Source organism: Myodes glareolus, chromosome 15 (genome assembly GCF_982192425.1).
Source record: "Myodes glareolus chromosome 15, mMyoGla1.1, whole genome shotgun sequence".
Classification (NCBI taxonomy): Eukaryota; Metazoa; Chordata; class Mammalia; order Rodentia; family Cricetidae; genus Myodes; species Myodes glareolus.
In genome coordinates, this window is record NC_142040.1 from 76,292,404 (window position 1) to 76,317,824 (window position 25,421).

Below are 25,421 nucleotides of genomic sequence, written 5' to 3' on the forward strand. Positions count from 1 at the left end.
CTAGAAAAGCTAGCAGTTAGATGCCTAACTGTTCATTCCCCACTGGCGGCCCTTCTGGTTTTGTTGTGCATGGTGCTAGGGGCATTTCCCAGCTGAGTGTTTCCAAAGACTCCAGACACTGGAGGGACCTGACTGACGGGCAGGCTGTCTACCACTGATGGGCTGGCTCCACCTTCTGATTTCACCATCACTCACTTGCAGAGCTCAGAGGCTAAAACAGCTCTGGCATGGTCCTAACAGAAGGACACAAATGGGGTCCTTGACCCCACTTCTCACCCCAGACCTGCCTCTCTCTGACCCTCCATCAGGACTTAGTTCACAAGCCTCAGAGAAATCCTTAATTGCCTGCCTCTCCACTTTTCACTTTGGCCCACCCCACCCTTTCTGCTGCCTGAGCCCTACCTTGCCCACTGTGGTTTCTGCCACCATGCCTCTTCAGATCACAGCCCTCTGCCCTGACTCTTCAGCCGGTGTGAAGTAACCTAGCAGTTCTGTTCTACCTTGTGTGATGCTCAGTCAGTGACAGTCACTTTCTGAGAGAGGTGTTCAAATGGAATCAAACCAGAGAACTCTAAGTCGCCCTCCTGCCCTGCGCCTGTCCCAGCCCACAACTTCCCTGCCTCCTCTTGGGTTATACAGCTGCTGTGATTGTCTCCTTCTATACCTACCAATGACATCCTCTGTCAGCCTCCCCACTTCTCCTTGCTTTGTCCTCTGGTTGGCTTTTATTCCTCATGGAAAGATTCCTTTAAAGTCATTCTTCTTGCTACTGGCTCCTCTAGGCACACCGGAACTCCAATGTTTTGGCTTGCTTTTCTTCATAGTTCAGTTGCATCTTCAATCCCTCCTTTCTATATGTGCCATCTCCAGTCTTTGCACGGGGTCGCCATAGTGTAGTTTGACCAGGGAAGACTTGATCTCACACCAACACTCATGTCAGGCGAAATGTCATTTTGCTAGGGCATTAATCATGCATGTGTGCATGCTTGTACACACAGCCAACAGAAGGGGGTATATGAGTCCCTAGGAGTTCACCAAAAGTGCACGGTTTCAAGTGTGAAGGGTACATAGTGCCCCATGCAGGAGCAAGACTGATCAGGACTCTGGTCGTATCTGTACCACATTCCACGTTCCCCTACATGCTGGCCTCTTCACACTGCCAGCATGTTCCCAGTGTTGGCTACGGTGAGTGCAGAGAACAGCTCCCTGCCCTGACTCCGTCCTAGAAGAAGCTACTTTCTCAGTTGAGCCCCACGCTCTCAGAGCTGTATTCCTCTGGGGGCTTGGATGACCAGTCTCTCCTTGGCTGGAGATCTTCTCCAGCACTAATCTTACAGGTGACTTTGTACCTTTGTCTCCTGGGACCTTGGTCATCTAACCCAGTGCTCTGGGCATTCACTGAGCTCTTAGCAAATGAACGTACTGATGAATGTGTGCTCCAGATGGCTGGGAGCCACGAAACATAGCGTGACTCGTGTCCCTGCTTTGCTTTAGGTTGTCTGTGGTAGAAACGTCTGTCCAGAATCTCAGGAGATCTTCTGGGAGCAAACCACGTCATGCAGGCCTGTCAGCTTTAGAACACAAAGTGTCAACTTGTGTAAACAAATGTCTGTGCTAAGTGATCTCACAATGGGAGAATTCAGAATGTCATGGCATGTGCTTTTGAGCTGGTTTGTAAGCCACAAGTCAATTCTCTCAGGACTGGAAAAGATGGCTGTTCTTAGAAAGGCCCTCAGAAGCCACAACTGGAAACTGCACTTTCCTCTGAGCCCGAAAACAGAAAAGACCTGGGGAACGGTCCAGCTTTGATTCGTTAAAATCCATACCGGGTAGAGGGAGAGGGTTGGGCGCCCAGGAGAGCGTCAGCTCCATCAGCTCATTTCAAGGACACTAATGCCCTTTTGTCATGGTCAGGTGCCCCCAAGATGACTTTTCTACTGACCATGGAACTCACCAATTGCTGCGGAAGGAGCAATTACCAACAAAACCTCTTCCCACTTTTTCCCTTCAAAGCAGTATAACCCGCATTTCAAAATATCTTCATCAGAAGCCAACACAGATGGAAAGGAGAAACGCTGCTGGCCGTGGAGCTGGGTGAGAGCACAGTCAGCTCCCGCTTGGGAGGGTGCAGAGCCGGGTGTATAGACTCAGAGAGCATGGGCCAGGGGCTTGGAGTGCGGAGAATAAAACCTTAACCTGTCAGTGTATCAGGATGGGAAGGTGGGGAGGGCGGTCTTTACTGTCACAAAGGCTCCGGCAGAATGCAAAAGGAACTTAAAACAGAAGTATCCCTAGGGTCCAGAAATGCTTCTTGTGAACCCCATATCATGAGTCATCCATGAATCCACACCAAAACCCCGAAGTCATTTCCTGAACAAAATGGGAAAGCATCAGCTGATTCAGATAACAAAGGCAACTTGACCTTCCGAACAATTTCACTTTTGTGATTGGGAGAGTTTAGGAGGCAGAGGGGGCGCAACAATGGCCCTTCTCGGGAGAGATATCCCTTAGCAACACATTCATAGCACGCTGATGTGTTAGTTAGCAGTGCACTAATGCAGCATCTTAAGCCACTCTAAACCTGGGTTTTCACGTTCATGATCTCTTCTGACCTGGAAGATGCACAGCCCAGCAGGTAATGTGGCTGCAATAAGCTTGCACTCTTGGGGCAACTGAGGGCAGCAACGGGACCGAAAGCCAACACACTGGCTTCCTGCCCTTCTTATCCCTGTGTGGCATTGGCAATGACAGGACAGGTCTGACCACTATTCCCCAAAGAAATGTGTCTCCCCCTCATTTCAATTTGCATTTCATAAACCATAGGGGGGAAGCGAGGCTTCAAGGGGATATTTTTGGTGTAAGTTGACCTACGGTATCTAATGGGATCAAGCATGGTTGTGGGTAAAACTGGCTTCCCTTCTGACCTCCCTTGAGTGCATATGGCAGCTGGTAGAATATTCTCAGTGTATTTCAACTCATTCCAGTCCTACGAAAAAGACAAACACAATATTCTTGTAAAGCAGTGACCAGCAAAGTGGGTCATCACAAGGAAGCAAATAGGAATCTAGTGCCTGCACGGTTCAGAGGTGACTTCCTCCCACCCAACCAGACTTTCAGCCACCACCTGCCTCAGGCTCCCTTCTCCCATTGCCACCTCCTGCCTCATGTATTCAGAAGTAGTTTCTGGGTCCCACAGCGACAGTTTCTTTAGAAGAACATGCTCCAACCCATTTGCTAGCTCAGAGTGTCTGCCAGTCCGCACAGTTACCACACCGTTGCACAAGGATCAGGTTCCCACGTCTTCACAAAAGCTCTCTTGATTTTTAATCTGTTTATCCAGTAATGGTCACTCTAGTGGATGGATAGTGACATTTCCTTGTACTTTTGAGTTCATTTCTCCAAGACAGGTGGCACTGGGCAGCATTTTCCACAAACTTATTAGCCATTTGTATACCTTTGGATAAACGTTTATCTAAATCTTTTGCTCATTTTTACTTATCTTTCTGTCATTTCATTGGACATGTTTTTATATGTGTCTGGACATGAACACTTGTGATGTGCAGTTTGTAAATATTTCCCCCTAATCCAGAAACTGTCTTTTCACTCTATCATATTCTTTGATGCATGATTAAAAGATTTATCTATTTTTATTATTTTCATTTTATCAGTGCTAGTGGTTTGCCTGCCTATGAACCTTGTGCTGGTGGTACACAAGAAAACCAGGAGAGGGTGTTGGATCACCTAGAACTGCAGCCATGGACAGTGATGAGCAGCCGTGTGGGTGCTGGGACTCGAACCTAGGTCCTCTGCAAGAGCAGTTGCTTTTCATTGCTGAGCCATCTCTCCAGCCCCTGTGCAGTTTTTAATTTTAACAGTCATGTTGTAAAGTTCAGTTTATTGCATTTTTTTCTATTGTTACAGCCAAGAAATCATCCCTGAGTCCGGCACTCTTACACTGCTTTCTCCAAGAGTTTTAGAATGTTTAACTTCACATTTAGACCCCGACTCATCCGGAGGTATGTTTTGTGTGTGCTGTTTATTTACTTTCACATGTGGACACCCAGCTTCTCTACTCATCCGGAGGTATGTTTTGTGTGTGCTATTTATTTACTTTCACATGTGGACACCCAGCTTCTCTAGCAGCCTTTGTTGGACAGCCTCCCCCAGCTTCTCTAAATTGTTGGACCATGTGCTTGAGGATTCATTTCTGGACCTCGCTTCTATTTCTTGGACTACACACTGTGTTTAGACCACAGTGAAATGTGCTCTTCTTCCCTGCAGGTCTATGGTGAGTTTTGAAATGAGGAGTTTGGAGCATCCACTGTCCTTTCAAGGGAGTCTGGATGTTATGTGGCCGTGGAGATTTCGATAGAATGCAGAAAGGTATTTTCCATTTTTGCAGATGCAACTTTGTTGAGATTTTGATAGAGATAACATGGACTCTATAGTTTACTTTCACACATGATGTATTAGTGTTTTAGTGTTGAATTTTCAATCCACTAGTGCAGGACACCTTTCTAAGTCTTTGTTTATTAAAAATATCTTTTCTGTAGTGTTCTATGGTTTTCAAAGTACATGTCTCCAATGTACCTTTAATAAACTCATTTTTCAATGTGTTCTAAATTTGTGATTAAATTGCATATTGAATCTTTCACTTTTTATTTTATTTTGTATGTGGATGTTCAAGTAGGTGTGTGTGAGGTCAGAGGTCAATGATGATATCGTCCTCTGTCTTTATATTTTAAAATATTTTATTTGTTATTGTTATTATTTGTGTGTGTGTCTGTCTGTGTGTGTGTGTGTGTGTGTGCAAGCACGTGCAGGTGTGTGTGTACAGGCAAGCCAATGTCATGGAGATTGTGTGGAGATCGGAGAATTGGGTAGTCAGTTCTCTCCTTCCACTATAAGATCTGGGCATTGACTTAGGTGGTCAAGTTTTATTACCCACTGAGGTATCTCCCTGTACTTCCACCTTATTTTCTTAGAGTTCAATGACTCTTTTCCTCATATATACCAGGGGCTGTTCCTGGACTTAGAGGTCACTGATTCAGCTAGGCTGACTTTCCAGCAAGCCCTAGGGACCTTCCTTTTTCTGCTGTCCCCACCACAACTGCAACACTAGTCACATGTCAACGTGCCTAGCCGTGTGTGTATGTATGTATGTGTGTGTGTATATGTATGTACATTGGAGATGGAAATCAGACCTGGGTCTCCTTGCTTGCTGACTGCTGAGCACCATCCCAGCAAGGCAATCCTTCCCCAAAGTCCCTTTCAGATAGCATCTTTCTAGTTTCTTAAACCCCAACTGATTGCTTTGTGTGTGTTGATTTTCTTGGTTTCTCTAAACAAAATCTAAGAGGGCATCATAGGCTTGCTATGATAAGGGATGTTAGGCCCTTGCAATACAGCCAGCAAGTCTTTCTGGGGGTGCCTAGATTTCTAGAGCACAGCTCCACTTTGTGTACAGATAGGGTCGACCCCAGTCTGTGACCTGGTAGGCCCTGGAGTTATCATGAGACTCAGAGCAGCCCCAGAGTCATGAACTGGCACATCCAAGGTCTACAGTGCATTAACCCACAGTGAGGATTTGGGTCAGTCTGCTTCAGTGCAGACATGTCTCACCTCATGCATGTTCAGTCCTGTGTGGCCGACAGATATCATTAGAAAGTGAACCAGGAGACAAACCACAGTCCAGTAGCCTAGAGAAGTCAAGTTTCCTGTGGAGGTAGGTGGAGTTACAGGCAGTTTGGGCTAGTGTAGATTTAGGCTGCAGGAAGAGTGGCCCCCATCCCAAAGCCACTGTTCACTGTCAAGTTCAGGCCAGTAGAATGGCTACTGATACACCAGGCTGCGCCAAGGGCTCCTGGGTACCCCTTTCCTCATTGAAACCTGGTTCCTACCGCATTTGACCTCTTCAGTGTGGGGCCTCCTTTGCTTTCTGACTTCCAGTCTTCTAAGCACACACAGGACAGGCTTCTGGGCCAGGTCTCTGTAGCATGCCTTAGTCCAGATGGGAGTTTCTTGTAGGAGGCAGAGATGTTTCCTTTGTTTGATTTGCTCTCCAGCCTTTGCAACTCAGGATATAATAATTCCATCTTAAAGGGAAGAGGTTGGGGGCTTGATCTGCTCGCTGACTCTGTGAGCTTGAAGGCCACAGTGGTCTGGGTCTCTGGTATTGCGTTCTCCATGAGAAGTCTTCTTCTTTAAGACATGGCCTGGAGAGGAAAACCAATGCTTGATCAACCAACTCATGACTGATGGATGCAGACTGCACTGGATTGGAGGGTCTTGATAGAGCACCTTTAAAGCCCTTATTTGACTGCTTATCAGGACATCCAGTCACCTTACTCCTTCCTATGCCACATGGCTTCTCTATGAGGTAAATAAAATCTCGACATTGAGCTGACCTGGAGCTTCAGGAGTGGCACTGTCTAGGGTGAACTCTCTTTATAGTCTGAAGATCCTGGAAAGCCTTAAGATATCTGAGGCCTGCTAGCTAAACAGAAGCTTCTCCAGCACCTGTGACAGATAAGGAGGCACTGTTCTTCCTAGCCACAAATTAAGGTGATATTGATGTTAGGGAGAACAAGCAGTCAACCATGTTTTCTGTGGATGGAGGATGAGTTTGCTGCCGACCCAGAAGAGTCTGAGGTTATTGATAAATGACTTTCCACACTGAGGGTAGGGTAAAGCTGGAGATGCAATGCCAACGGTGGAGGGATATGGCAGGAGGGGTGAGCCCAAACTGAGGATGACCATAGAGGACCCTGGCTTCTGCAGTTGGGAAAAAGTACTATGGATGTGAGGAACAGTGGGTTTGTGTTCCTTGATTCTGAACCCTAGGCTAAAATATCCCCCTGGAGACTGGCCTGGGATAAGCAGGGTACCCTGGCTGGGAGGTAGAAGATGAAGCCCAGGGCTGGTCCTGGAGGGTCCAGGTGGGAGCAGGAAGACTGTCCAAGGCGATTCAGCACTTGGAGAATGCTCCTAGGTTCAGACATGTCTGCAGCAAACCCTCAGAGCAATGGCTCCGGGAGAGCGTGGAAGCAGACTTTCTAGAACAACACCCCACTTTGAGGTTCGACCACTTACTTCCTCTTGCTTCTTGGTAAACAGAAGTATGTGCAATGGTTTCTGAGGTGAGAGCACATCCATTCTGTTAGAGGCAGGAAATGAGCAAGGCACATAAAATACATGCCCAAGTCAGTTATCAACAACAAATTGTAAAGAACCTTAAAGCAATCCATGGGTGTATGTATACTTGTACTGTTTATTAAAGATGAAAGCAGGTTTACATACTAAGACAGATTGATTCATATATTGAGAATTCGTCTTGGCTAAATATTGGATTCTGCAGGACCTACAGTCTATCTGTGTGCCTGTTTGTGAGTGTGTATGTGTTTAAATCATTCTTTATCCACCTTCTTCAAGAACCCTTATTCACAAACCATGGCCAAAAGGTGGATTTGAGGCTGCCATTGTGCTATTGTTGGAACAGGCCGTATGCTGAATCAAATGGAAAGACCATGGTTGAGCTGCCTTTATTATGAGATGCATATACAAACCCTTCCACACAGATCTTTACACTTTCATTTTAAATTGTTCATGCATTGTGTGGAAACAAGGCTCAGCGTGCACTCAAGCAGAACTCGCTAATGGCCTTGGAGGAGTCATAAAGAGCTCGTCAGGGCACCTGGGGATCATCACACTCTTCCACTAGGAGCCTTGCTGTAATTGGTTACTGCTAAATGGTGAATTTGGGGTGACACACTGCCAACAGCAGCCACTGTGAAATCTTCTAACACCCAGGAAGAAAGGTGTTGAGCTAGCCTTGCACACTCAGTATGTGCAGACTCTGATGAAGAAATGGTGCACTGCAGGGCACAATTTATTTATCACCCAGTGTCATGTCTGTGCATGAGGTAAACCAGAAGAACTGGTGGAGATGCAAAGAAGTGTGGGCGACTGCAAGAGAAATGCTACCATGTTCTCTGAAGACTATTGTCCATCCATCCTACTGTTGACATGGAGCTCATATTATACCTTATTTTCTGAAGACTATTGTCCATCCCTTCTACTGTTGGTATGGCCCTTGGGTTAATCTATAGTTCATTGGACACCTGTCTATCTGCTCCACTGTTGGAATGACATTTGGGTTATGCTGTGGTTTGAATAAATGTGCTCCTGAAGTTGGCATGGTACATAGGCTTATGACTCTTTGATGTTTGGAAGGTAGTGCTACTTTAAGGATGTGGGTCCAGGTGGGAAAACTTGCAATCATGAGTAATCCTAGGCTCTTCCATCTCCTGCTTTCAGATTCAGAAATAAAGCAATCTTGCTCTGTCATGTATTTCTGGCATCACTTCTTTCTAAGTTAATTGCCTCAGGTATTTTGTTACAATAAAGATACCTGACAAATGACTGTTTTTACTTGGTTTATCAAAAATAATGTTGTGATAGACAGCATCAATGTGTTGTCTTTCCAGCATACCATCCTCTGTGCAGACCAGTTGCAAAGCAACTTCTCATAAAGTATGTGTACATTTACCTGTGGTGGTGGTGGCATTTCTACCCTGTTCTCTCTCAACAGTCTTTGCCGCTATCCCTCTGTTAAGTCTGACCATTGAGACAGGCCCAGGATTAACTCATTAAGACTTCATTTATCCAAATGACCCAGAAGATGATCATAGCTTTGAACACCTTATTGACTATTTTGTCTTGGTGTTTCGTTCAGCGTCTCGATTTATTTGTATGTGATTGCCTATTTTTTTTATAATCAGTCAAGACTTCATTTTATATTCTAAATACAAGCTTTTACTCAGATTTGTGTTGCAAATGTCTTTTTTCTCTCTCTTTGCCTCCATCCCTATCTGTGCCTCTTCCATGGCTTTGATTACTAAACAATTTTTGAAATAATTTAATGTAATATGAATTTTTAGACTTCTTTTTTATGGACACAGAAAGTGTGTTTATGTGTGTGTGATGTTTTAGACGCCTTCAGCAGTCCTGACTTCATGTTTTTATCTTAGGTTTATTTGTTCATATACCAATTCAAATTAAGTGATGAATATATTATGCATTGAGTCCACCTTGGCAAATCTAAATCTATCTATTGTAATGTTAACCACAACTATAAAGATATATGCAAATACATTTACATATACATCAAAGTATATATATGTGTGTGTGTGTGTATACACATATACACATTTATATGTCAACACAGACTCAAGGGTGCAGAACAAGGTATCATCAGCTATAGAGTCCTTCCATTTATGGGAATTGACCACATGCCACTTCATGCCATCTGACCCATCTTCACCACCCATCCACCCATGAGAGTGCGATCTCTCTCTCTCTCTCTCTCTCTCTCTCTCTCTCTCTCTCTCTCTCTCAGTCTTTAGGTCCACAAACAAGAAGCCACACCCTATGACTGGCACCCCAAGGTTATTGGTGGAATGAGTTCCCAAACAATCTATCATCTATCTATCTATCTATCTATCTATCTATCTATCTATCTATCTATGCATTCGTCTATCCAATCCTCTCTCATGGGCTTTTATTTGAAAAAATTGTCTAGGGATCAACTTGGATTGTATTCTTTTCCATGATCCAATTGATAACATGAATTTTCATTGAATATGACACAATATTATGCTGGCAACATTTTAAAATGTTGGTTGACGTGTTCTCAGACACTGAATCACAAGCCAATGGGATGATGGGCTGGGTGTGTAGTGGCAACTGAAGTGAGACATAATAAGTAGAGGGAAGCAGAGGGACATGTTTAGAGTCTGACTGTATTTTGAAGATTTAGACACAACATCTTCACTGTTCCATGTAGCAGGCAGGGGAGATTCCATAATGCTTCCAAGATCTTAGTTCTGACAACATGAATTATGTAGTTACAGTTTACCAGGATGGATAAGTTGGTGGGAGAAGTCCTGGGGATAATGATGGGAGCTTGTTCTAAGATACTCAGCTTGACTGAGTGTGAGGTGGCTGTGCAGAATAACAGATTTCTGGAAACAGAGGGGGATCATGGCAACTTTGAGGGTTATACTGAGACCCTGTCTCCAAAACTTTAATAAGATTGAGATGCCTTTTGGGCAGTTGTGTTGCTTAGTTCTGGATGTGATAAGTGTGTCCTTTCAGTGAATGCCGTGTTTCATAACCACTGGCTGACGTCACTATCTATACACAGGAAATGATGGAGTACCCGGTGCTGGAGAGGGACTGAGTGTCAGATGTTCTGCTGGTGGCACTTGCTGATGCTGTTACAAGTTAAGTAAGATGAAGTGGAAACATTGCTTGGACTATTGTGTCCCTTAAAAGTCATATGTTGCAACTCTAGCCCCTTGTAGTATAGAATGTAACTCTTTATGGACCTTTAGAAGATGAAGTTGAGTTAAATGAATGTGTTGGCCCTTGTCCATGTAGCTGAGGACCTTGGCATACATGGTCCTCCTTGCTGCTGATTTCTTCACAGCAGGAGGAGAGGCACATGTGGAGAAGGCCACTGAGAGATCAGCCAGAAGGTAACATTGGGCAGCTGCACCAACACCTCATGAGAGCCCAGTCCTGCCCTATGGGTGACAGTGATGTGTGATGTCAAGTTGACAACGACTTCTGAGGTCTCCTCAGTGGGCCTGGATTTGGAATCACCTGAGACACACTCTCTCAAATCAGCGAAAAATCTGGGCTTCCACCTTCAACTTCTTCCTCTTCGTAAAGGATTTCTTTTTTAAAAATTAAATTTCTAATCAAAGTAACAACAGGAAAAACATAAATATGTTAAATAGGGCTTGGTGGGGAGAGAACATGAGAACATTTTTTGGAGAAAGAGGGGGAGGGAAGAGAGAGAGAGAGGGAGAGGGAGGGGGAGAGAGAGAGAGAGAGAGCGCTTATGCATGCTGAAGCTGGGAGTGAAACACAGGTGTTTTTCAAGCACTGGCCATCTTTTTTTTTTTTGAGATAGGGTCTCTCACTTGGACCAGAATTCATTAGCTACGTAGGGTGCCTAACCAGAGAACCCAGATATCCTTCTTCTTCCCCTCCTCTCAGCTCTGGCTTCTGTATGCAGGTTTTGATGGTTGGACTGTGTAGCCATTTCCTTCTGATGGAAGCCATCCCTCCTAGAAGGAGGGTAGCTTGAAAGACCCTGGAAATAAAACTTTCAAGGTGCACGAAGCTGAGACTTACAGATCAGAAATCCTTCCCCTGTGAGGTTATACGCAGGATCAGTTCCTGGGCAAAGGGGCTCTGACTGTCTAAACTACCTGCAAGTCTTAATACATTCAGGAATACGGTCTTTCTGAGTCATCACTGTGCTGGGGCGTCTGCCCTTGGGTCACCCAAGCTTTTGTGGGTGACCCCAAGAAATCCACCGATGTGTTAAGCTAGGCCATTTATTTTCTGTGTCATGTTGGTACCCTTCTCTGGACAAACATTTGGTTTCTGGAAAAAAAAAATCACACACCGCAGTATGACTGCTTCATTTTGTAAGGAAACGAAACTAACATGTAAGTTTGTAAAATTAACTTGAAAACGCATCTTGATCCCTGAAGTCACAGCTGTAAAGTATCCAGGGAGAAAGATGGGCATGAGATTGAGCGAGCATCGTCCCCAGAACGCTGGGACCTCCCCAGTGTGAAGACGTGGGCCTGTGTGCAAGCTTGCTGACCTGTCCACCTATCCCAGAGGGCAGCATGGCTCAATCCAGGATGGCTCTGCCTCAGGTCTGAAGAGAAGAGGTTCAGCATTTAGATGGCAGATGGTACTTGTCCTCTGGTGGCCTCTTTAGCAGGGGACATCAATTAAAGATCAGGGGCTGAGTGAGAGGCTGGCAGTGTCTGCACTTGGCTGACCTTGTGTGCTGCACCAAAGAGCCCCATGTCTATCTGTATTGATTAATCTCTATTAATAAACCTTACAGATAGAGAGGTATGGTGTGCAGTAAAACTCCAGGTGTCAGTGTACCAGCCGATGTACAGACAAAGACCCCCTCCTCATTACCGAAGAGCCGCTGGCGAGTTTGGTAGGACCTGGGCCATGGCTCACTTCAGCTGGCCAATTATTGAACTGACCCTTGCAACTTTCAAAGGCAGAGCATTTCCTCTCTAAGGTCTGACCTTGCCTCCTTCCCTTGCAGCACCATTCCTATCTCCAGGGATGCTTGCGGTGGAATCTGAGCCCAAAGAGCTTCATGCGCAGAGGCAGACAGAGGAGCTGAGGATTAGAAAATCAAAGGAGGCTCCCACGCTCCTGGCTGCAGCTCCTGGGCATGTGGAGGGCTCCAGCCAATAACAAATCGTTGTTAAATCAAGGTGTCTGGGTGATGGGAGGGATTTGTCCCCTCCACTGCAAAGGGGGAAAGAAAAGTGATGGTGTCCCACATGACAGCTTAAAATAGCAGCATGCAAATGAAGAGATTAAGCTGCAGAGGGGCCTGCAGGCTACCTTATGGAGGTGGGCGGGGCAAGCACATCTTCTTACAGCCACACAGAGGCACAGTTGGGCGGCAGCCTTAGGGCAACACATCCTGGTGTTCACTGAATCTCTGGAGGAGGTGTCTGAGTGTCACAACTGCAAAATAAACACAGGCCAACATACCTTTGTATGCTTCCTTCTGTCTGTTCGTTTTCTCTTTGGTCTTAACACTGTTTTTCAACAACTATGGTCTTAAGGGAGATCTGGAGATAGGGAAACAGCTTATCTGGGTTCTTCAATTTGTGCAGGTGCAAGGAAAGCCCAAGGACTTCGTAAGAATGGCGCCCTGACCCAGATCCCCATGTTCCGACTTACGGAAGTGAGAAACCGACACAAATTTTATTAGAACTCTGGTGATAACAGAACAGACTGCATCACAGAGGGCAGATGGGCCTCTGTGAGTAATAGCATGTCTGAGGCTAGCAAATTTAATGTCACCATTTATCTGCATTAACGATTATAGAGTTATTCATAAAATCTTGAAAATGTATCTAGGTACATCTCCGCTTGGGCCAACCAACAGACTTGGGGAAGATCCCATGCAGTCACCCACCAGCTTGTGTACAGGAGAAAATGCCACGGCAGATTTGATCTCCCACAGCTCCCCACAGTGAGGCATCCCTTAAGCATATGTGTGATCTTCCCGTGGCAGGCTATGGTGGGAATCGATAAGAGTGTAAATAAATGCCCAGAGCGGTGTCTCGTACCAAGAAAGTTCTCCACACATGGCTCAATTAACCTTAGCAGGAAAAGTGAGATTTAATATGGAGCATATAAATAGAAATGAGACACATACTGTCACTGCAGACAACGTGTGCTGCACAATGCTCCCCTGGGCAGGTAATCGATATCATTACACTGCCATCATTAGTTTAACTGCTGTTATAATTCTTGCCTATTCCCCCTGCCGCCATCCAACTAGAACCTCATCAGCCCCCACTTGCTTGGCGTCCGGACCTCCTCACTTGCCCACCTTGTCTCCCACTTTCTAAGATTCTTGACTTCTAACTTCTGTGTATTCACAAAGGGCTCTGAGCTCTTCTCCATTCTGTGCACAACAAAAACAGTCGCGTACCCGATCTCCAGGCTCAGGTGTGCCTCTCAGGAGCATTGACCTCCTATTGGGCGTGTGGATCACACAGCCTTGTGGTCAACTACACTTCTCTTTCTTCCAATCCCTGTCAGTTCAAGGTCATCCTCAGCCTGGCGTTTCCCCAAGGCTGCCCCAGGATCCACCTATCTTTCTCTCATCATTTCATTGGAATGCTACATCTATATCATGTATTTTGTATTTTAGTTTCCCATCCTTCTTTTCTGGTCCTTTACTGTCCATTTCCTGCATCTGCTGACAAGATCTATTTTATTCTTCTACATTTTTTATCATGCCAACTGTATGTGACCTTGCGTGCACAGCGACCATCCAGCACAGCAGATGTTTGCACACGGGCATTCTGTCCCAGGCAGAGCTCATGAGATGCGTACCACCACCATCCCCACTGTGTGCATAAGGACACTGGGGGATGTGTGCCGAAGCTGCATTCTCAAGCTCTCACAGCAGACATGGTGGAAAGCTGGGATTCCCACGAGGGTGATGGCAGAACCACGTATTTCAAGTTCCTTGTGGATAAAGACCACCGTGTTTAACTATCTGCAGAGAATATGCCATGTTTTCACCAAGTGCCCTCCCTGCTTTGGAATCTCAAAGATGTATAGACATTGCCTTCTCTCCATAGTAGCAATGACCCACAATAGATCCACATCTACTGATCTGTATTACCTGCCAAGGGGAGCATCCAATGAGACCTGAAGCAGAGTCAGGTGGTAGGACCCAGGAAGGATCTGACCCATTATTTCAGAGCATGCCCATATGGGAAGAAATGGCATCTTCTCTTTCTTTGTCACCTGAACAAACTGGACATTACCATGTCATGTATCCACCGGGCACACCTGGACCCAGGAAGGTGGGTCACCTACATCTTGGCTCTGGCAGGCTGGAGTTAGATTTCAGGATGCTCAGCAGCTTTCTGACCAACAATAAGCCTGCTTCTGCATAGTAGTCCTGCAGTAGGAACATGGGGAACATGGGTCCTCATCTATATACTTCCTCAAGTGTATGTGAGAGATCTAAGGAGTGACCTCCAGATGGCCTGCCCACAGGGACAAATTAGGACACTCCGCCTGTCCTTGGCCAGGATTCCTAGACCTGGGGCATAATGCACACGACTGGTGTTTACACTGGTCAGTGATTATATTTCACTAAAGACTCAATTAAATCACAGAAAAGTTAAATCATTTCTACTGACTGAAGGGAACTGCCCGAGCTCATAGCATAGCTACACTGACATTCTATCACAAGGGGTGACTCTAACTATACACTGCTAGTAATACAGTTCACAGAACTCATAAGCCCTTTCTTCCACAAGCCAGACATAGTGATGCACGCATGCCTGCAGTCCCCAGTCCTAACACTCAATAGGAAGACCAGCTGAGGTCAGGAGTTTGAGGCCAGCCCAGGTGCCAAAGCAATGTGATGTCTTAAAGAACAAAAATAAAGAAGCAAATGAGTTTTCATCAATGTTCCCTTGATAGGATACATCTTATTTCATACTTACCCTGCCATACCCTGGCTCAAGTCCGCTAGCTCTTTGCTGTGTTCTTGTGGATAGAGATAGGCTTCCAAATGCCTCTGACCTCAGCTCTATGTCCAGCTTTATCCCAAAGCAGCCCCTCAACTGACTCTGAACTTGTGACCTTCAGTTGGTGTCTCAAAGAGACCATGCCCATCCCTACTTGGAATTTTAGTGCACCCCAAGTTTTCAGCTGTGAAACGCTGGGCTCAATTTATGTGCTGATATCTCTAAAGAGCCTGGCCTGACTCTTTCAGGCTCCTAGTGGAATGAAACTTTCTCTCCCTACCCAAGTGCTTTGGTAGTTGGTGTGTGGGGCAAAGAATGGGAGGCTCACAATGCTGCTGTGCCACTGTGAGACTGAACATCTCAGTCACCCCAGTTTCTTTGATGAAGAGTGTAAATGTTGACAATTCCACCCCCCAGAGTTGTTGAGTCAACGTGGTTCTCAACCTGAGGGTGGCTACCCCTTTGGGAGTCCAATAGCCCTTCCATTGTGGTCACATAAGATGATTGGAAACCACACATATTTACATCATAAATCTACAGTTATGAAGTAGCGACAAAAATAATGTCATGGTTTGGGGTCACCACAACATGAGGAACTCATGTATTAAAGGGTGGAAGCATTAGGAATGTTGAGAAACTTTGCCTTGGAGAAAGCCACCAGGGTGAAGAATGCTAGGAATCCATTTGTTACTACCCAACACTCTTCCCTCTCTCCTCCACACTGAGTAGACACCAGGGCTCTGAAGCGGTCCCAGACCCCCAGACACTTCCACTTGGTGCTAGGTGCACATGGCCACAGAACGTTAACTAAGTATGCTAAAATATACAACATTGCTAGCAGATACAGTCTCTGTAGGGAGAAAAACTGTACCAAATTTAGAAAGATAATAACTGAATGAAGTTGAAAACCAAAACAAAATTAAGTTTGCACCTGCTACCCAACTCCCAAACAGTAAGATTCTCTGTTAGAAACTCTTAGCAGCTTTGCTCTATGTACGTCAATCATGAATTCATGAGCCATCAGCAAACACAAACGTGTGCTGTAGGTACATAGGCACAAAGCTGAAGGTGATGTAGCCTCCAGGTGTTACCTTTGCCTTTGCGGTTAGGCAAAGGATGTAGTTAAATAGACTATGATGTTACCTTTTCTGACAAGGGAGAGTTATAAATGTTGTTTTATTGTTTTCTAATTTACTTATCCTGCTTTTAAAAATGCTTAGTACCTTTGAATCTTACCTACTAACTTTTCTCTATCTTTAGTAGGCGACATGTCTTAGCGATGATACAGGAACAGTGATGCTATTCAAGATCGAGGATGAAGGACACTCTTCGGGTGGCAGTCTGGGCTTCTGTGACATTTCCAGAAATGGGCCCTGAAAATCTTCACTAGGAATGTCTCGTCAGCACTACCAGCTCGAAGCACACAGGAAAGGAGCAGGGATCTGTGAAAACCACACAAACCAATCTTCACTAAATAATGGTTATTTCTGCATGTTAGCTTTGGTTTTTCCTGTCCTGGCATGTGCACACCTTCCGATGGCTGTTTACAAGTTTCTGTGTGGATCAAACACAGATCAGTGGAGCCAGGGTTCTTTGGAGAAGAAAAGTCACTCCAGTTGTCTAACACCTGGAGTTTGTCATCATGAATATCCTGTGTGTTTGAGTGGGTATGGGTAGATGAACGGAAACGCCTCAATGGTTACCCAGTCTGGAGACACACAACCTCTTCCAGTCCCAAGCTTTGGGGGACCTGCTTCCCTCTTCTGGCCTCCACAGGCACCTGGACTCATAACGACCTCCCTCCGCATACACAAATAACAGCAATGACAGAACAAAGCTACTAACGACTCTCTGCTAAACTGGAAAATATATTTAAAAAAAAGTCCCTTGAAGCAGTTACCTGTGTTCTTATGCTATGCCCAACATATTTAGCAAGATTAAAAACCATCTTGAATTCTGATCTGACAGAATTTGCTGTTGGCATTATAATTATTGTTTATTAAAAGTTACATGAGTCAGGGAGATACAAAGAGAACTTGGGTGGTGATCTATATACTTGTTGGCCATTTAGGGACCCAGACGATCTACCAGAGAAATGCGTTCAGAACCAAAAGCCGTGCTCTGCTTGGCAGGTGCCAACAGGATTGGCATGGGAGTGACTTGGGTGGGCACCACTCTCACCTAGAATTGGCTCTAAAAGAGACCTACCATGTGAGTTAATTCTCTATAATTGAAATTTGTTTAATGATATTGTTTCCCCAATTAGAATCTTTCAACATCCGCACCATCCTCCTCCTCCTTCTCTTCCTTGTTTGCCCTTGCTAATTAAAGAACTATATCATGTTTGAAAAGAAACAGAAAGTAAACTGTGTCGGTGGGAAAGCCTCTCAAGACATTATCACAGCCGTCCTGAATGATCGGAGTTCAGCAGGCCCATCCCTGCCTCCAGGCTTGGGTTGTTGCTGTATCTAATGCTGATCAGGCACAGGTGGCTGAGGTCTCTTTGAGGGGCAGGCGGGGTCGCTCTGCCTCCCAAACCACTTGACTCCGGCAGGGCCTCTGCAGAAGTTGATCTGAGGGGAGGGCTGTCAGTTATGACTCAACCTTCGCTCTGTGCTGGCTGAGGTCTGTAACGAGGAAAGTTTAATTCTGAACTGTGAAAAGATTCGGTAAGTCACCACAAATCACCCCCAACTAAAGCCCAAACTGAGTAATTTACACAGCAGTTTGTGATCTTCAAACACTTGGCAGGGGTAATTATTCATGCCCAACATGGGGCCTTGGGGCCCAAGCTCCCTGTTTGTTCTAAGGCCGAGGAGAGGTGTTTGAAACCGGCAAGAGATGAGCAGAGTTCCTGAGATCATGGCTAATGTGACACCCCCAGGCCTAATCTTCTCAGAGCACTGGGATAAAATAGTGTCCATTACAGAATCAGCCTTCATCCTGCCTCCTTCTGAGCCCGGCCACTCTGGCAGCCAGCTCAGAGACAATTGAGAGAGACCAGACTTAATCAGGCCTTAGGAGCCGGGCAGAAGGATGAGGCTAATCTCCGCATTTAGTCCTTCTGTTTGTGCGGACCTGCCTTGCCTGGCCCCGGCAGATCAAAGGAAGTTGGCAAAAATCAGATTAAGCCTAGAAAAAAGGGAGGGGGGTTGGAGCTGTGTGACAGCCAAATTTTTTTTCCCTCCTTGCCTGTGTTGTGTACATTTACTAAGACCACACAGTTAATCCTGTAAGCTTTCAATACGCCCTGATTGCCTCTTCTTCTTTCTCCCCTCTTTCAACCAATAAAAAAGCCATTAAACTGAAATTCTGTATGAACTGTGAAAATGTGAGGACTGCTCACCGAGGGCTGGCACGGCAGCCCAACTCTGCAGAAGTTCAGCCATCTGAGGGGTAGGGTGCCACCAAGGGTCAGCTTACCCTCCCAAGAAAGGGCGGTGGCCTGTCGTTTCTGGAGACTCAACAGAGAAGCCGAGTGAGGCCAGCAAGGGCCGTGCTATTAACACAGACTGCCGTGGAGCCGGCATGGTGGAGGGGCAGGTGCAGGAGGGGTGAGGTGACATCTGATCTCAGGGACAACCACCTTGCCACAGAGAGTCGCTATGGAGAACATATGGGAAGGACCAATTAAGCCAGCACCCGTGCGTTTCCTTTTCAAGAGCATGCTTCCATACCATACTAAAGTCAGTTCCCCCACCCCCACCCCCTCCTCCTATGTGTGTTTTTGTAAGCAGCGTCATCGCATCTCTCCTCTGTGGCTCCCGCCGCGGCGTACAGTTCTTGGGTCCTCGCGGCTCAAGATGCATGGACAGATGGGTAAGGAGACGCGAGCAAGAGGGATTCACACTCTTGCTGCTGCTGGCAGTCACCTGCTGTTTGTAAACAGTGACATGTGGGCACCAGCCGTGTCCTTCAAGCTAGGAGAATCGTGTGCCACTAAGTTGAATGCACAGAAGGCAACCTTGAGTTGCTACCCAGAAGCTCAGAGCAGGTTACTCCACAGGCCTGAGGCAGGGCGTGGCCAGGGGAGACAGAGCCAGAGTCTCCAGGGAAACACCGTCAAAGGGCCGTTGGTCTCTCTCCCTCCATCCAGCTTCTTGCAACCCCCAAGTGGTGCCAGAAGGGAGCTGTGCAGCCGCTGGGTCTTGGCAGTGGCGCTCACCTCATTAGAGTGGATTAAGCCGTGATGCTGGGAAGGATAAAAGGTGAAAAGCCAACACAGCGCCGGGGCGGCCACCGAAAGCTCGGAGTGTCATTTGGGCTCTGTCGCCATTATTGACTTGCACCCATGTGGTTCGCACTTTTCAATTACCGTCTGCCAGCAAGGTGGCTGGTAATTGCAGAGGCTAGTGCCTGAGCGCAGTGCCAGGGGACCCTCCTGGCACCGTGCACCTTCCTTGATGCTCAACTCCAGGATGTTCAAAGACAAAGGTCCAGGGCCTAAAGGCATCCCCAAGGACGTGAGGGGAGGGGACAATGCCATTAACAAAATTAATAAATGAGAATCACGCCTCCCTGGCAGGGTGGCCTGAGATCGGTAGCCACTATGGAACACTGGGCCTTACAGGGCTCTGCCTCAGAAGCACACTGGAGAATGCCTGACTTTGAAGGTCCCAACAGCACAGGGAGACGAGCCCAAGCGTCCTGTACAGCCGGGTCAGACCTGTGCACCATGTCCTCCAGGATCCCAGCCCCGGAGAGCTCCAGCATCACACAAGCTCCCCACGGCTGTGGATGTATGGCTCTTTTTGCTCTAGTTATAGAAAATAAGGAAAACCCAATCTAGATGGAAATAATTGAAGGTGCGCTCTGTTGAGTTTCCTTTTTCAGATTATGGGGGACAGAATTTCACAGGGTAGCACAAACAGGTCCACCCCAGGCTCTGGTGAAGGAGCTACTTTATGTTCCCGGGACATCAGCACTATCCCTTAGTGGAATTTTCCTAATTTAGGTCAAGGGGTTGAAGCTTCTTGGAAAAATGTATGAGAAAGACCCCCAGTGTCCTTCTCAGCATGCAGGAGGGGTGGTGTGGGGGCCTGAGCATGGCTTAGGGTCTCAGGACTAGGGAGAGTCACCCTCAAAATGCTTAGCGCTGTGGTCTCTGCCTTCTTCCAGGTTCTTGGGTTGCTAGAGCTGAAGAAAAAGCCAGATTCTGTGCAAAGCAGTAAGTCCCAGTCCTACTAGAAAATAAGGCATTGCCTACTAGAAGCCTGTTCTTTTCTGTGATAAACAGGTTAGGGGTGGGTTGAGAAAACAGTACGCATGATTCACAGTTGGATGTCCTACACATCAGCCAGTGCTTAAATACCGCTTAAAATACTGGACACACAGGACACTGTTCTTAAGTCCCAGGTACTCTATGTCTGTTAGTAACATGTATACATATATACACATGTGCAAATTTGCATATGCATGCATGCAGGTGTGTCTGTAAGAATGTGCATGTGAGTGTGCATATGTACATGTATATGTGTACAAGTAAGCACAGCTGTGTGTCATGTATATGTGTGTATGCTGAGTGTACATATATATGTGTGTACACTGTGCATGTGTGTGAGTACCAAGCCTGTATATTTGTATTTATGCTGTGCATATGTGTGATATATCCAAATAGGTAAGCATATGCATGTGTATATATACATGCATGGTCCTGTGTGTACATATGTATGTATCCAGTGCATCTGCATGTTTGTGCAAATGTATGCACATGTGTTTGTGTGTACATGTGTGCATGTGTTTTTCCATCTATGTGCTTGTGTGGTGTGTGCACATGTGTACACATGTGTATATCTGTATGTACGCATGCTGTGTGTATAAGGTTGAATGTTTGTGTGTCATGTATATATGTACCATATATGCATATATGCATACCTGTGTTTCTGTGTGTTCAAGCATATGTGTATCTGTGTGTGTGTACATGGAGTGTTGGTGTATGTGGTATGAGCACTTGTGTCTGTGTATTTGTGTATGGTGCACATGTGTTTGTAGTATGCATGTTTGTCACTTGTGAGGTCTCCCATCAGGGTCTATGGCCATTTTTGCTCTACCACCTGCTTCATAAAGCAGGACCTGTGCCCTCTGCTTAGAGAACCACTGATGACCCTCAGAATCATGACAGGCCGTTCCAAGCTGCCTTCCAGCTGCACTCCTGCCTCATGCTGAGGTTTGGGTATGGTTGGCCCCTGAAGTTCCACATGCTCAAAGCTGCCCACCCCCTGGAACTTAGCTGGTGAAGCCTCTAAGAAGTGGGAGCTCATGGGAAGTCACAGGTCAGTGAAGGCATTTGCTGCTGATGGCATCAATGCGTTCTTGAGGGGTCTCTGAAAGTCTCCAGGAGCACAAAAATGGGCCCTGGATCTCTCAGGCTTCCCCTCCATTCATGGCCAAGCATCTTTCTTCTGCTCTGTCACTTTTTGACCCAGGAATGATGACGTCAGCAGAACCCCAGACAGGCCACTGCTTGGGCTTCCAATTTCTAAAACTGTGCAAAAACAAAACAAAACAAAACAAAACAAAACAAAAAAATACTGGGAAGGGGTGGTGCACGCCTTTAATCCCAGCACTCAGTCTGGTCTACAGAGCTAGTTCCAAGACATCTAGGGCTGTCGGACAGAGAAACCCTGTCTCAGAAAAAGAAAACAAAACCTTTTTTTGTTTCAGTTCACCACATCAGGCCATTTGTTGTAACAACACCCAGCAGATCGCTGCCCTCTTAGAAAGGGAATAGGGCAGGCAGATCCCTTGCTCAGCCAGTTTAAACCTAAAAGTCGTCCTTTTTACTACCCCACAGTCAGTCTACAGATAGGACATGAATGACCATAGTCTGAGCTAAAGGAGGTTGGGTATGGGCTCAGACATGTCAGTCCCGGGTGCTACAGAGAACTTAGAAGACCAAATCTTCCAGAGGATCGTAGAGGAATATCAAGACAAAAAGTATAGATACCCAGAGGACAACTTGGGTGTCATCTCCAGGAATACCTTCCGTCTCTTTGAGACAGAGTCTCTCGTTGACCTGAGACAACCAATGGGGCTAGACTTGCAGGAGAGAGGGCCCGGTTGTCCTCTGATATCCACCTCCCCAGTACTCACAAGAATACACCATCACACCCAGCGTAGGAGAGCTCGAAGGATTAAACTCGAATGTCATGCCCGTGAGGTGAGCACAGATCTGTCTCTGTAGTCCATCACACTGTGTTTAAAAGCACTACCCCAGGCCTCTGCACCAATTAGATACACCTTTCGTCCTGGCGCTGGGAAGGAAGAGGCAGGGGGATCTCTGTGAGTTTGAAGCCACTTTGAACTACAGAGTGAGTTCAAGTCTAACCAGGGCTACATAGAGAATCCTAGTCTCCAGAACAAACAAATAAACCCCCAAACAAACAAACCACCACAACAATGAAAGCTCATACCTCTAGAGGGACGACACAGTGTTGACTTTCAAATAGACAAAGGTATATCGTGATCCCGAAGTGAAGACAGGTAGATAGCGTGCTCTACTGTGGGCTGCTGATGTGGCACAACAAGTTAAGGCACTCGTTCTCAAGCCTGACCTGCTGATTCTAGATCCAGAACCCACACGAGAGAGCTGACTCCTGAAAGCTAAATGCTGTCCTCTGACCTTCACACTCTAGCTATGACATCTCACACACTTTCTCTCTCTCTCTCTCTCTCTCTCTCTCTCTCTCTCTCTCTCTCTCACTCAAACACACACATTCTAAAAGAGAATGTGGCAGAGGCAATGGAATAAACCTGAGTCATAATGAGCCGCAGAGAGGAGAGGGTTTGGATGCACATCTGTTGGTGGCCTGGAGGCCATGCTCACTAGGACAACTCACCATCCCAGTCTATGAACTCAGAGTATTAAACCCATCTCACATTCACCGTCCCCCAGATTCTAAGCAAATGAAGAAAGCCGTCATTTTGTGATTAGTTGCTATTATGTAAGGTTGTGCATTCTTTGTGGCTCACCATGGCCATACCCTGTCACCACCAAGCCCGTCTCAGAGATTTGTAAGACTGCCATTCCAGCCTGGGGTTCTGCCCATGCAAAAAAGATAACCTAGGGCTCCGGATGACTGTGTGCTGTGGATCTACTTTGGTCCTTTGAGGGAAAAGATATGCATCAACTCTGTGGACCCCTGGGGACTGTCCAGCCTCTGGGAATGTCAGGGAAAATCTGTAGCCTTGGAGGAGAAACATTGAGAGCCGCATGCATAGATTGCAGGGAATTTGAGCTCTTCTGAGGCAATTCTGGGTCTGTGGCTATGGCCTGTTGTGTACACACAAGCAGGAAAGTCACCTTCTTTCTGTGTTTTCAGACACACAGGAGACACATGGCTTCTTCACTAAGAACTCCGGACTCCTCTCTTCATAATGAGGCCCTTCTCTATTGCTCATAGGTTTCAAAAAGTTTTCCTTCTTCAAGGGAAATCCACCACACCGAGATGAGGTTCTACTCTCCTGGTCACCCCCTTGGAGCTTCACTGCTCCTGTCCAGCATCTCTTACCTGCTTTGAGGCTTTGCTAGTTGTATAGTTATCCCATGATGCCTCTTGAATGTGTGGCTCTCTCCAGGCCTGTCTCAAAGTAGATGCCACTCTGCCTTAGTCTGTGTCCACAGGACTCCCCCGTCCCTCTGTGCCTGTGGCCTTCCGTCTCTTACAATGTGTGGAAATGCTAGAGCTGTTTGGACCGCAGCCTGGCCTAACAGAGAGAAGTAACCTGGGATGTCACCCTACTGTCCCTCACAGAAGCATCCTCTGCAGAGTGGCTGAACTCTGAATGTGTCCACCTATCCCCTTGTCCTTACGGCACCTCTTGCAGTAGCCAGTTTACCAATAAAGGAATCCTGGGCCAAAAGAGTAGATGATTTAGATAAAGCGAGGATCACTTGGCCCTTGACCTTTGGCGTGAAGAACAGTCGGTAATTCAGACTGTATTAAGGCTCAGTTGCACTGCCCCCTCGCCTACACAGCCGCTTCCTCAAGAAGTGATCGTGCCGTGGTACCTCTTCCTTCTCTGTTCGGATTGGAGGAGAGGGGCCTTTTGAGACAAGGTTTCACTATGTGGCCTAGACTGGCCTCCAAGGCACAGCCCTACATCTGATTTCTGAATCATGGAATTACAGACCTATTCCACCACTCAGTGTCATTACTAACTGCATAGTTAAGTATATCATGAGTCAGAGTAACCCCACAGTTTTGATAGTCTTCTCTGATCTAGGAAAATGAGATGCAATTTCCTCTTGTCTGCCCTGACACCACATCTACAGCAGCTTCCCCGACTGTCCTTGTCTGGGAAAATATGGCTGGCGTGTGAACACACTGTCTCTCACCACCGTGTCAGAGAGAGGTTGACACTGTGCACGGACCTTGTCCTTCACATGCATGTAACCTCCAAGTCCAAGGCTGATAGTGGAGGACACAGGAAGAAGTTTTAGGGCACAGGGCTTCTGAGTTTCTTCCCATTTTTCCCTATCAGAGACAGAGGATGCTAACTTCTGTCATCTGACGTTGTCACTGAAAGCTCCGGTTTCCGAGTCAGCACTGTCCCTGGACAACAACCATCACTGCCCGTTAGTAAACCCATCACAAGTGGCAGCAGTGGGGAACCAGGATTCTGCTGTGTTACTAACAGGCAGTTTATTAAAAATAAAAAATTGCTGAGTAAAACAGGCAACCAGCTGGGAGTCGAAAGAGTACACCAGACCTCATGAGGCTATAGGCCAGTCTTCACTCTGCTCTACCCTTTGGCTTCCTTGAAAGCTGTGAGATCAAGCCCCACCCATGTTTCATTGGGTCAGTAATTAAATGCCCCCAGGACTGAGGATTAGGAACACAGTGCACAGGAGATGCTGACCATAGATGTCTTTGTTTCTTAAAATCCTACTTCAGGAGATCTGGGAACAGTGGGCCCAACAGAAGCATTAGCTGCTGTTTCTCTACTCTCCACGAGTGCGAACTAGTAAAATAACCATGAGAAACTCATCAGCAAGCCAGTCCTCACTTACATGGGAGGAAATAGAATCAGGCATCCCAAGTGTGGAGTCTGCTGAGTGATGCTGGCGTGGTAGAGGGCAGATCTAGGCAAGGGCATCGCAGAAGGGACAGGAAGCTCTCACCCAGCAGAGGTTAGGAGCCAGAGGTTTCTTTGACCCCCACTCAGAAGCCAACTTTCTTGAAAGAATGCACCCACCAATTTTTTCCACCATTCCAAATTTTTACACCTACATTCTGAGATTGCCACATCAGATTCAGATCTTTCTTATAGCAGAGTGCATTCGCCTGAAGAGTC

The 25,421-nt window shown here is 46.5% G+C and overlaps 2 long non-coding RNA genes across 2 annotated transcripts; one reads left to right on the forward strand and one right to left on the reverse strand.

Annotated features, from left to right (window-relative positions):
* Positions 1–1,652: 1,652 nt before the first annotated feature.
* Positions 1,653–10,846, forward strand: LOC146891522 (uncharacterized). The gene is made up of 3 exons (XR_014996978.2): positions 1,653–2,094; positions 3,922–4,383; positions 10,205–10,846. It is a non-coding gene; the product is annotated as an uncharacterized LOC146891522 (long non-coding RNA).
* On the reverse strand, positions 5,703–22,780 carry LOC125416103 (uncharacterized). The gene is made up of 5 exons (XR_007236782.2): positions 22,538–22,780; positions 16,362–16,567; positions 12,460–12,585; positions 10,666–10,759; positions 5,703–6,215 (listed from the first exon to the last, which is right to left on the reverse strand). It is a non-coding gene; the product is annotated as an uncharacterized LOC125416103 (long non-coding RNA).
* Positions 22,781–25,421: the final 2,641 nt, after the last annotated feature.